The sequence below is a fragment of the Camelus ferus genome, chromosome 24 (assembly GCF_009834535.1).
Source record: "Camelus ferus isolate YT-003-E chromosome 24, BCGSAC_Cfer_1.0, whole genome shotgun sequence".
Classification (NCBI taxonomy): domain Eukaryota; kingdom Metazoa; phylum Chordata; class Mammalia; order Artiodactyla; family Camelidae; genus Camelus; species Camelus ferus.
In genome coordinates this window covers 2,981,302-2,993,350 of record NC_045719.1, presented here as the reverse complement: position 1 = coordinate 2,993,350, position 12,049 = coordinate 2,981,302, and the positions used below count along the sequence as shown (strand labels likewise).

The window sequence follows — 12,049 nt, the reverse complement described above, 5'->3', positions numbered from 1 at the left end:
GTCGGTGGCACCACTAAAGGTGTGTATGGACAAGCGTATAGACTCACACAGAACAACATCCAGTCCCATCACTCCAGATCCAAGATGAGTGGGTGGAGGGAAGCCAGGGGACCAAGTTTGGTGCTGCCACCGTCCAGATTTCTAGCACAGTTACCTGGGCAGGGCTCAGAGTCTGCTTTCAGGGACGTCAGCAACGTGGTAGTTGGTCACAGGAGTGACGGGATGATGAAAGCCAAGGAAGAAACACACGCCTGCTTCCCACAGGTTTTCAGCAGTCGTTCTGTGTGCATGAAATTAACATACCCTAACATTTAAGAGGAAAAGCAAAGTTCAGCTCCTAGGAAGAATTCATGAATGTTTAAGTTTTTCTGCGAGCTTATTATTTTGGAAAATAAAGCCACTGAGACTCAGGAAAATTATAGGCCACTTTTTATAAGGTAAAGAAACACAGGAATTTTACTTTTTCTCTGCTGCAATTCCATACATATGTTCAGTCCTCTGTTTCAGGGCCTAAAAGCTATAAACATATCATTACCAGGTCTGTTTCCCTTGCTTCTAAGCTTCTTTTAAGCATATTTGCTTTACTGGCTGAGCTTCTGCTTGCTGCAGACGCTCTCTTATCCCAAACTTCCAAAGAGTCCCTCCCAGCAGTAGAAGTACTTGGAAAACAGACAGTGTCCCTCTCACAGAAGTCCTCCCCTCAGAAAACTCCGCAGCTCAGGCCTGGTCCACGGCTCCTGTAGGGTTATGTGTCCACCTAGAAGGTAATCTGGGATCCTCAGCAGGTCTGACCCCCCACCCCGCCCCCATCACATCTTTGCTGGTACCAGTCTTGGCAGCAAACATTAAAAATAGGTTGCCCACCATCATAGAATGAGTGCTGGTGGGAAATATAAATTGCCCCTTTGAGACTTTCCCTATAATCCACTACCTTCAAATTCAGCACGTAGTTTACTAGGAATAAAGTAAATGCAGCTTCTGAATATAGCGTTCTCTCTCAAACTTTTTAAACATTTTTTAATCTTTTAAACTAGATTTTTTAATTTGAATTTTTTAATTATTTTTAAAATTTTAAATTATAAACTTTTAAAACTAAAGTCTTTCAAATTTTCAAAACTAAAAATTGAGAAGATACCTCCTAAGTAGCCTCCTTCACAAGGCTTTCAGATCCATGCTTCCTTGTTATTTTGCAGCTAGTCTGAGAAAGACACATACCTAGCTGCAGGTGCCCTGCACGTACCTAGCACAGTACCTATGCTGCCATTCTTTTATGGGCGGCAGGTGATGGTGATCATTACTTTGTTTTTATAGGGATTAAAATGATGGAGTGTGAGAATAAGCCTTAAAAACCAGTTAAAAAAAAAAAAAACTACTCATCCTTTTTTTTTTTTCAGTTTTCACTGCTGCTGCTAATGATGGTTAACCTCACCCAGATAAATCCAAGCTCCAGTAACATTTCTTTTGTATTTTCCATCTGCATCAGCCATCCACTTTGAGCACAGTAACGCTGTCTTGTTTAATAGATGTGTTCATGAGTCGTACTGCAGGCTTGAGACCTCATTCATTCAATCACTGACTGACATTTATCCAGCACCTTCTGTGTTGCAGGTAAAGATGTGCTAACTCTCATGAACAGGTTTGCTTTGTGCGGTTGCCCAGGCTCTTGGCATCAGATATTTTTGCATTTGTGACGTCAGAACCAACATACACACTAGCTCTTATGAATGAAAAAATGATACGCTTGTCATTTAGCGGTGAAGATGAGACAGCAGTTTTGTAACTAACGTGGGAAAAAGACAGCGAGTTTCAAAACCTTCCCCATCATGTTGAGCGGCTTAGGGAATGGCCAGTGGGGCAGTTCTGAGCATTTCACGTCTGTGACCCGTTGTCTGCTAGATCAACACAGTTCCTTCTGGAAGCCAGCCGGAGATCATGAGGGAGACATTCTGAAGCACCTTGGGCGGTATTCTGGTCTGCTTTGTTTTAATTGTGCTGACATCTTGCCCTTTCAAATGCTCCTGGAGGGTGCGCTGACACCAGGACACGTTGATAAGATAGTGGGTCCTCTGTGACTTAGTCCTGTTGTCCCGGATCGCATTACATGCCAGTGCTATTCTCCTGGGTGTAGACAGGTCCTCCCTTCCTTGCCTAACACAGAGAAGACAAGTGCCTGGTACCTGACCCCCTGCACACGGACCATGTCAGACCCAACACAAGTGCCCGTAAATACTGGCTGATTTAATTCACTGAATGCATGGAGCTCAGATGCAGAATGCTCAGAATGCTGGTGTGTTTGATAAGCAAGCCTGTCGTTGCCTAGGGGTGTTCTTAAACTTTGTTGTCCTCAGTCAACAGTCAGAATGCATCACCCCCCAGTACACACACCCACATGTTTAACTGAAGCAAAAGATTTAGAGACAGCATGACCAGAGCTGCTCCCTGAATAAGCTGCACTCTGATCTGTTCCGTTCTGTCGTATCTTATTCTATTTCATTTTTTAAAAAATTTAGTTGCTACCTACTAAATCAATTTCATTTCCCACTAATGGGTTGTAACCCACAGTTTTAAAAAACACATTACTAAACCACTGTAGCTGGGAGATTATGAAAGGAAACAGAATATCTCATTGGAGCCAAGCTCCTGTCTTACCTCAAAATTCCTACTCTAAAGAGTGCACCCAGAGAAAGTTCTAGAAACTGGACTTTCTTAGAAACTCTATTCCCTTTATTTTGCAATTGTCTATAATATAGAACTACTTTGGGAAGATAATGAAAAGCTGTACACGCTAGAAATTCCTCTTTAAGATTTTTTCCCTTGATTTTATAAATATCTCTAGGCTGTTTGTTTTATATTAAGATATTTCTATTTGATTTAAAAACCCAGCCAGCTCTGAGATGCTGTGGAGAATAATTCCCTTAAACAGATATTTTTTGTCATCCCATTTTGGTTAACCCATACGTCTAAAATGATAAGATCTGTGTCCCAGAGTATTTAGAAACAAAGTGACTTCTGAGATTCAAGTACAAGTTACATATATCAGAGCATGTAGAATTACTTGCTAGATATAATTAGTACGAAAAAAGAAAAGAGAGGGAGAACTAACCAACAATTATTCCCACATAAAGTCTGAAGGTTTGAAAACGAGGAATGTAGCCTATCTCTGTGTTGCGGAGGATAAACACAGCCTGACATTAGCTAAAGTGGCAAAACCAGGTTTTCTTCAGTGTCTGCTGCCTTGTAGGAGATTGAACTGAGCTTCGGTTCAGCTGGCTCAGAGGTGGCTGGGCCTTTAGAGGGAAGAGACGGGAGCAGGGAGGAGGTGATGGGGACTCAGTAGAGCTGGGGAGGTGAGACATTGGGCCATGTGACCCCATCTGGTTTGCTGACTGGTCCCTGTGGTAGTCAAGCTGCCCCCTCCACAGAGGCCGGGAGATGGGGCCTTGTCCTCAGGTGTTGCTGGAACCAGGTCAGCTCCTTGCGCTGCCTTGGGTTTTCTCAGGCAGGCACTTTGAGGGAAGCAGGGGTCACCCAGAGATGGAGCCTTGAGCTGTAAGAAACTGCATTAGTTTCTGTTCAAGTCTTTGGGGGCCTAGGTGGAGGCCTCGGGCCTCCTGCGGAGGGGGCCTCGGAGGACCCTGACTGGAGTTTGGTCTCAGAGGAATCTTTTGTCGCCTCTCCCTCCTTCCTGTGGGAAGAGCAGTGACCCACTGGATGATGACATTTGAAAAAGGAAGTGAGGGTATGTGATTAGCTCCTTCTGGGCACCGTCCCCAGGGCACAAATGTCCGCTTGTGTCCAAGGGGCTCGGAAGCACCAGGCCAAAGTTGAGTCACAGAGAGAGTCTCTGTCAGCATATCGGCAAAGCTCCCGTGAACCGAATCCCAGGGAATTCCTTTTTCTCCTTGATGTGGCTCTTCAAGCGAACAGAGAGGTTTTTTTTTTTAATGTAAAATAGAATCCGTGGAAGTCACTGAACTAGGCCTCTGCCAAGGAAGAACAGCGTTTGCAGTGTTTACCGAGAACCTTCTGTGACCTAGACTGCGTGCCAGAGACCCCACCGCCTTCCTCCACTAACTGCTCACCACCAACAGCCGCCTGAGAAACACCCTGACAGCTCTCAGTTGAGGAAAGGAGACTCACAGGCCTGAGACTCACTGAGGGCTGAGAGTCAGTAAAGTCAGGGACACACGTTTGATATAGGCTTTGTGCCTGGAGCCCTGGGGCCCTGGGGCCGGAGCATCTGCCTGGACGTCACCCTTTCCTCTGGGGTCCCCTCCCCACTCCCCACCCCTGCAGGCCCTCCTTGTTTCCCACCCGCCCTGCAGCTGGGGTCTCACTAAGAACCCCCGCCCACTCTGGGCTGACCCTCAGCCCTGAGGAAACCCCGTGGCCTGCGTTCTGGCCGCTGGTTCCCATCCCTCCAAGTGTTTCTGGAGAAATGGCAAAGACAGGCGGATTCAGGCCAGTGGTTTATTCCTTGCCCCCGCCCCCCCATCCCCCTAGTGTCTCTGCCTGTGTGGTCGGTGGTCCAGGCTGGCCCCACCATGCCAGCTCCTCCGGGGGGTTGTTCTGCCCCAGAAGGTCTCCACAGCGCTGAGGTTGTCCAGCCGCGACGCTGAATTTCTGGTATTTTCTCTTGGGCTTTTGATTCCATCTGGAAGACAGCACTGAGATGGGTCTGGTGTCCTCAGGGGAAAGGTCCAGCTTTTCTCCAGACACACACCAGTTAGACGGCTCTCATTGCTAAGCCCACACTTGTTTTTCTCACAGAACAGAAAGGCCATGTTGTTCTGTGTCAAGTTCTCACTGTGATTCCCTTAAGGTCCTCTCAGTCTCTTTCTATGATATTATCATCATCTTTTTTTAGTTTTTAATGTTTTTCAATTTTTTTTTTTATTTTGTGTTTGAAGGGAGGTAATTAGGTTTGTTTATTATTTATTTAATGGAGGTGCTGGGGGATGGAACCCAGGCCCCTGTGCCTGCTAAGCACACACTCTACCACTGAGCTCTACCCTCCCCTATCATCTTTTGAGTCTACTGGCTTTTATGATATTTGATGGTAAAACTAGAACTCTCCCCTTTTTCCCCGTCAGAAACCCCTCAGCACCTCCCCGTCCACATCACCACACCAGCCCTTACAACAGCCTAGAAGCCTTTGAATGGACAACCCCTCTCCCCTGTGTAGCCCTTCCCCCACCTCCCTCCACGCCCATCACCCTGATTTCCCTGCTGTTCTTCAGACACTTAAGCCCCACTCCTGCCTCGGAACGCCTGCCCCAGCTTTCCCCTTCCTCGGGAACACTCCTGCCCAGATACCTGCTTGGCTGAGCTGCTCAGCCTGCAGCCCTTGCTCCAACTCCACCTTCTCAAGGAGGTCTGCCTTGAACACTCGCCCCTGGGACAGGGCTGCCTGCTGCGGGCCCTCTCCCCAACCCCGCCAGTGCAGTCTGTCCCCTTCCCTTTGTTTCCTTTTCTCTCCCTCCTAGAACAGAAGCTCCCTGAGGGCGGGGATCTTGGTCTCCGTGTTCTGCTAAGTCCTAGGTGCCGAGAAGGTGTCCCGGAATGCCACTGAGAGTCTGTTGGACTCCTGTTAAACTGATGCATCATCATGACTGTGGGACATGTAATGAGTTTCTCCATTTATTCAGATCTTGTCATGAGACTGTTCACACAAATGTGTATTTTTTTTTTTTTTTTATTATCAGCCAGTTTTGTCTGGTCTCCCTCCAAAATATATCCCAAGTTCAGTGACACCTCACCTTCCCATGGCCACCACCCTGGCTGAGACCACTGCATGAGACCTTGCCTAATCCCCGACTCGCTTCCATGGCTCCCTATTCTCCTTCATTTCCCACATGGCAGACAGACAGACTTGTGAAACTGAAGTCTGGTCCCATCCCTCCTCTCCTTAGTGCCCTCAAATAGCTTCCCACCACACTCAGACTAAATTCCAAGCCCGGCATCACGGCACAGAGGGGCTGCCCCATCCGACCCCACCTCGCCCTGAGTCGTCAGCCCGTCTCCCTCCCTCTCAGTGCTGGTTTCTCTCTGTTTCTCCGAAACGCCCAGCTCACCCTGTGCCTTTGCACTTGCTCCTGCCCGCAGCCTTCTGGTTACCAGCAGCTCCTCAGCAGTCAGGCTTCAGCACAAGTGTTGATGCCTCAGGAAGACCTCCCTAGACCATGGTCCCTGAGATCTGTGGCCCTGTCGGTCCCCAGTCACCGCCTAGCCCATCACTCTGTGTCTTTTCAGAGTCCCCTGAGGAATCTGTGTCTCCCTCCTAGAATGTGGTGGGAGCCAGCTTTGTCTGCCTTATTCTACCCAGTGGGGGGTTCAGAATTATTTACTGTGTGGCTGCTTAGTGGGTTGTCTTAGTTGTTGCATTTGCTCCTAGGTGCTATATAGCTTTCCTCACTAGTACAGGTAAATTTTGAACAAATTTTGAATGAGGACAAGACTCTTGTGAAATGGGTTTAGTTTGTCTGCTTTTGACTGATTTTATGTTAATTGCAAAATATGTCTCTTCTCTGCAGTATATATTTTTAATTTAGTTGACCTTTCCATTGCTAATAAAACAGATCCATGGTTTTTCAGCCCGTTTACAAAAGCACAGCTTTAATCAGCCTTTTCTCTTGGCAAGAACCATAGAAAGATTTAATTTTAATTTAGTTGTTTTGGAAAGTGGCCCACCCACCAATATTATCTGTTTGACTCCCACACCCAGACTACACGTACTTCTCTGCCTCCACCCATCAGTCCCAGCCAGTGGGTCCTTGGGACTCTTGATGAGCAAGAATCTGGGTCAGGGCTAAATGCAGAGAAGCAGTGTCTGTCCGTCTGTGGACCCAAGGTTCTCTATTTGTATGATGAAGACATGACTGAAAACGGATCTTAGCCATACTGAGTAGCTCCAGTGCCTGGAGACAGTGAAGGTGGTAGGACTGTTCACTGATCTATAGCTCAGTCAGTGACAGGAACAGCATGTGCAAAGGCCTCATGGTGGGAAGTAGCTTTACCAGGAACGGAGAGCTAGGAAAAGGCCACCAGGGCTAGAAGGACGTGTGGGCAGCAGTCTGGCTGCACAGGCGGAAGGAGGCCGACTGTGACCTTGTCAGTTTCAGCCAGGACTTTGTTCAGGAACAGTGGGAAGCACTGAGGGGTGTTCAGGAGGGGCGGACAGGTTCAAGTTCCCACTCGACACTCCAGCCACACTAGAAACACTGGGCAAGAGATGAACGAGGCCAATAGACTGAAATAAAACTCTAAGAAATGGAAGATTGTCTGCCAGCCCAGAGAAAAGGATCAAAATGAGAGGATATGAATGGAAGAGCCAAGTGGTAGGAAATTAACACAGTGTAAGTACCTGCCCTGGGTTATTATCTACAATCAGCGTGAAAGAGAACGTGATAAGAAATTTAAGGGACAGGTTCAAACACATCGTAGGAACACCTTGAGTACCTTCCAGTTGGAATGGTTTCATTCACCCTCTTGCCCAAGATATCCACTTCATTTATTTTGAACGCTGTTTACGCAGGTATGTGTATGAATCAAAACTGGCCAAGGACATAAAGCATAATAAAATGCAGCAGTGTTGTTTGAATCTATGGTCACTGAGGTAAAAACCTCACCACCTTTAGCTCCAGACAGTTGTATTTTGCCCTTTTAAGAGTTCAGTCATTAGACTCAAAATGCTGCACTGTGTCCCCTATGAAATACATGTGGAAATATTTTTACCTACTACCCCAGGAGCTGTGTTTGATATATCTCAATACTGTCCGCAACCTGCTGCTCAAAGCTGGGCACTTGAAAGGCTCTCAGAGATCAGCTATCGTTTTCCAGTGGAATGAATTCATTTGCAAAAGATAATAAAAAATTTTCTTAAAGGTGTGAACTAATTTCCACACCACTTTTTAAAATTAAAAAAAAAAAAGTTTTAATGGAGGTACTGGGAATTGAACCCAGGACCTCGGGCATGTTAAGCACATGCTGTGTCCCTGAGCTCTACCCCACCCCCAGCACCACTTTTTAAAAAATAACGTCCCCACCACAGAGGAGCTTCTGACTGTGACTGCCATCAGGAGTGGGACCCCGGGAGATGTAGCAGAACCAAGTGTCACGTGGGCCTCTGATGGCCAGCCTTGCAGCGGGCACTTTGGGAAGGGCGTACAGTTCAGTTCTGATGGAAATAAGTCACAGCACAGCAGTCCCCGATGTCCTCGGCTGCAGGGGCCAAGCTGCGCTGCTGCACGGGCGTCCCCTGTCCCTACTTCAGGAGGGAAGTTGCCCTGTTCATCGTTCACTTTGAAGACCTTCTCTCTCCTTGGAGAGCCTGATGTGTAATTAGCTCTGTGTTAAGAGAATTCAAGGGACTGTATGTATCATGTGCTCCTTACTTAGATTTACCAACTTTATTAAGACCACCATAAACAGCTCAATAAACATTCCACCTCATCAGATTTGCCGGGATCTTATAGAACTCTTTGTAATATGATAAGTGCGTAATGAAGTAAGTTACCGTATGTTCTAGAACACATTGTCTGTATGATACCAGGGTCATCTTCAGTCTCAGGAGCTTTGATTGGATTTGATTCTCTCTTAGGAGAGAATTTTGGGTGAAAATTAAGCAAAGACAATGCCTCCTTTAGGCTAGCTTCCTTATAAACAAAAATACCAGCCTCTTCATTAAAACTGATAAATCAATTTATTGGAAATAATGGCTGAATAAGAACTACCATTTTCCAGCTTGTTCTGTTTTTCTCCCCAAATGCAACACCATATCAATATGGAGAATGAGCAATTCACACGCTCGTCTTGGGTATTTCTTAGTGAACAGCGAGCAGGGGTGTCAGTGCTGTGCATTTTGGCCGTGCAGCTCAGTGTAGAAGTTAATGTGAGGAGAATTTGGAATTTCAGCCTCCCATAAGGGTTACTTAAGGATTCTAAAATGTCCTTTTCAGCTAGAAGAATGTAAAGTAAGGAGGAATTTTTATTCTTTCTGCAACACCAGCTGAATGCATTTTAATGGGCTGTTGTGTCACTGGTGACTTATTGCCCTTTTTTGTTCTTTTATGTGATGTATTTGTTACTTTGCTATGGCAGTTTCATCTATAAAATGGTAGAGTTACAGGAAAATGGTGAGAGGATACAGGACTGCCATGGGAGATGCTGTTCCTTGTTCCCTGTCATTTTTGGAAGGAAATACTGAGTCAAATGTCAAGCATTTGGTTTCAGAAATAACATACTTTAAAAGATGTATACTGTACTGAGAGAGTATTGTTTTCCATTTTTACTGCATAAACTTTAGGATTTCTATGAAAAAAGATTTTCAATATAGAAGAGCAGTTTAATTTTTCAATATTCTTCTGTGTTTCGTCTTTCCATCAGCAGTGCGATAAAGGAAGACAAGACAATGTATTTAACTTTCTTTTATGCTTAAGGCATAGGCCTTCCTGGCTTGAAAAGCATAACTTGAAGTTCTATATTTTAGGAAATCTACCTTTTAATTTTGTTATTAATTCAGTGCATTGTACATGTCTAAAAGGAAAGCTGAAAGTGAAGTTTTGAGCTTAAAATAAATCAAGATTTTGACGAAAGATATGAAATGCTAGGGGAAAGATAATGCATAAAGTTTAAAAAAACAGATTTTGCAGGAAATATTTTATGTTAATGAGTTAAATTATCCTTGCCTTTTCTAGAAGGAAGATACTGTATCAATTTCGTAGTAAAATTAAATTAATTCACATTTGATATTAGTAGACATGGAAAAGTCCTGGTCTTTCTTTTTACCCCAATGGCTAGTGTAGAACTAGACACATTGTAGCTACTCATTGGCTACTGTTGATGGGTGCCCATTGTTCTACTTTGATTTTCATCCCTGCTCTTGCTTTAGAAGATTGTTACTACACTTTAGAACATGAACCGTCAAGATTAATTCCAACACCTGGTGTCTAAGAAGCCAGTGAATTCCATCGAGAATTTGTAGGCAGAGGGCCATGTCTTACTGCCGTGCAGTTAACTTCTTGGTTGACTTTGAACTAGTCTCTTTTGTAAATAAGTATTTTTAGAATACTGTAAAATGCTTAGTATTTGTAGGCGTGGTTTTTTTTTAAGTATTTTTGGGTGTCATCCAGTATATTGAATCAGAATGGAAGAATTTTCATAGTTATGTTAACACAGCAGGGTGTTGAGAAGACAACTTACAGGATAGGTCTAGAATATGCAACTCTTTCTCAGAGAAAGGATTCTTACTTTAAATATTTGACTGTCCTTGTAAAAGAATCAAGAATCGTGGCCCAGGACCCAGACAGAGGTGAGAAAGCATAGCTTGTCAACACAAGTGCCTCAGCTTACTTGCCTTTTTGACAATGTAAGTGTCCAGACTTGTTCATTAGTGTCACTGGAAGGTGACAGGGAGACTCAAAGCCTTTAGAAAGATCAACGAAAATTCTACAGAAAATGTCACAACAGTGTAAACTGTTTATATACTTCAGTAGAAAAAAGACATAAAGTTCTAGCGTGTTAAAATGCTCCCCCCACCACACACACACAAGTAAACACATGCACATAGGCACTACTTCTACAATTGTCATTGGGGTTTTTTTTTGTTTTGAAATTTTTAAATTTTTTTTTATTGGTGTATAGTCAGTTTACAATGTCGTGTCAGTTTCCAGTGTACAACGTAATAGTCCAGTCACGCACGTACATACATACATCCCTTTTCACATTCCTTTTCATTATAGTTTACTACAAGATATTGAGCATAGTTCCTTGTGCTTTACAGTAGGACCTTGTTGTTTATCTGTTTTATATATAGTGGTTAGTATTGGCAAATCTCGAACTCCCAGTTTATCCCTTCCCACCCCTCTCCCCCTGCTGGTAACCATAAGTCTGTTTTCTACGTCTGTGAGGGGATCTTGGGTTAGGCTTTTAATGTCTGATTTGTTCTCAAGCCCTGGCGTTTCCAGCTTAAGGCCCATAGATTCTTATCAAATACGTCTCCCTCTCTATCTGGAAACTCTGCCCTAAAGGGGAGGGGTGGGGTCGCTCTCCTCTGTGGGACTACAGCCCTTGTCTAATCTCTTTCCCATCTCATGATGCTTATCAGACTGGAAGCCAGGGCTTCAAGAGGGAGTATCACTTTTTTTGATGCTAAATTATTAAAACCATTATTTGTATTGAAAATCAATATATCATGGAGCAAATGGCAACATTTGCATGCTTTATTCAAAAAGATCAAGCAGCAGACTTTAAAGAAATCTGAAGCCAGTGGTAGAGCACTCAGGCTAAGCCTCAGGTTCCAGCTCATGCGTGTCCTCTCTTGTCTGCCTTTACGGGGACCAAGGATGGAAAACGGTGAAAGTTGCGGCCTCTCTTTGACCAGCTCAGGGAGAACAGTGAGGACCCTTGGGCTTAGACTCCAGGTCACCTTCAAAGCCACATGGCCCGCCTCGTAGGGCCGTTCTCAGCCACGTCAGACAGGACTCTGGGCCTGGGACTCTGCGCTGGATTTAATAGGGAGTCCACAGGGGAGCTCTGAGTCCCAGCAAACATCATTTAGAAAGCATGTGCTTTAGATAAAAGGTCGTGAGGTCAAGTCCAGGCTGCTTGGGCAAATCTCTTACATGCTAATCTCAGCTTGCAGATCTGTGAAACAGGGCAAAGACTATTTCTTAACCTCATAGTGGGCAGTGAGGGAATTAATACAATCACAGATCTAAAGACCTCTCACAAAGCCGGCTCAGGGTCAAAGCAGAGGGATCGGCAGTTGCTGGTACCTTCTTTTCCGGCTGTGTATGGCTCTTAGGGCTCTTCAGAGAACAAGGTAATGAATCCAGACCACTGCCCCTCCCGATTTTGCGTGCTGCTGCCCTTCAGAGAGGTTCAAAATTGAACTTCCCGGAAAATGAACGGCTTTCTTGATGCTACTCAGGGTGCATTTACGTGAATGTCACGTGGCCGCAGCGGTCTCCCGGAGCACCAGAGAGTGAGGGGAACGTGCTTGTTGTGTTATATGTCACGACCTGTGATGAGTCCCCCACGGGCGAAGTTT

The 12,049-nt window shown here is 45.0% G+C and overlaps 1 protein-coding gene across 3 annotated transcripts in view; it reads left to right on the top strand.

Moving 5' to 3' along the window:
• Positions 1 to 12,049, top strand: part of PTPRM (protein tyrosine phosphatase receptor type M) — a 604,888-nt gene that overhangs the window by 394,207 nt on the left and 198,632 nt on the right. The window lies entirely within an intron of this gene.